Source organism: Geospiza fortis, unplaced genomic scaffold, assembly GCF_000277835.1.
Source record: "Geospiza fortis unplaced genomic scaffold, GeoFor_1.0 scaffold186, whole genome shotgun sequence".
Taxonomy (NCBI): domain Eukaryota; kingdom Metazoa; phylum Chordata; class Aves; order Passeriformes; family Thraupidae; genus Geospiza; species Geospiza fortis.
Window position 1 is genome coordinate 2,226,925 of NW_005054331.1, and position 264 is coordinate 2,227,188.

The window sequence follows — 264 nt, forward strand, 5'->3', positions numbered from 1 at the left end:
TTCCCTATCTGTGAGACACTTAGGCTCCACCAGCTGTGCTGGCTGGCTTCCTACATCTGGGTTCCAAAATGGGTAACAAGAAAACTCTGAGGGTACTATTTTAAGAACTCTGGCACCAAGCAGAGAGGAGAAAGGGAAAAAAAATCCCAACTCTCCACTTCTTTACTGAAATCATTCTGTTGAAAGCATTTCTGTTTGGCTGCCACAGCTCACCAAGCAGCCTAATGTGCCAGCTATTAGTACCCAGCAGAGAGCATGTTTGCT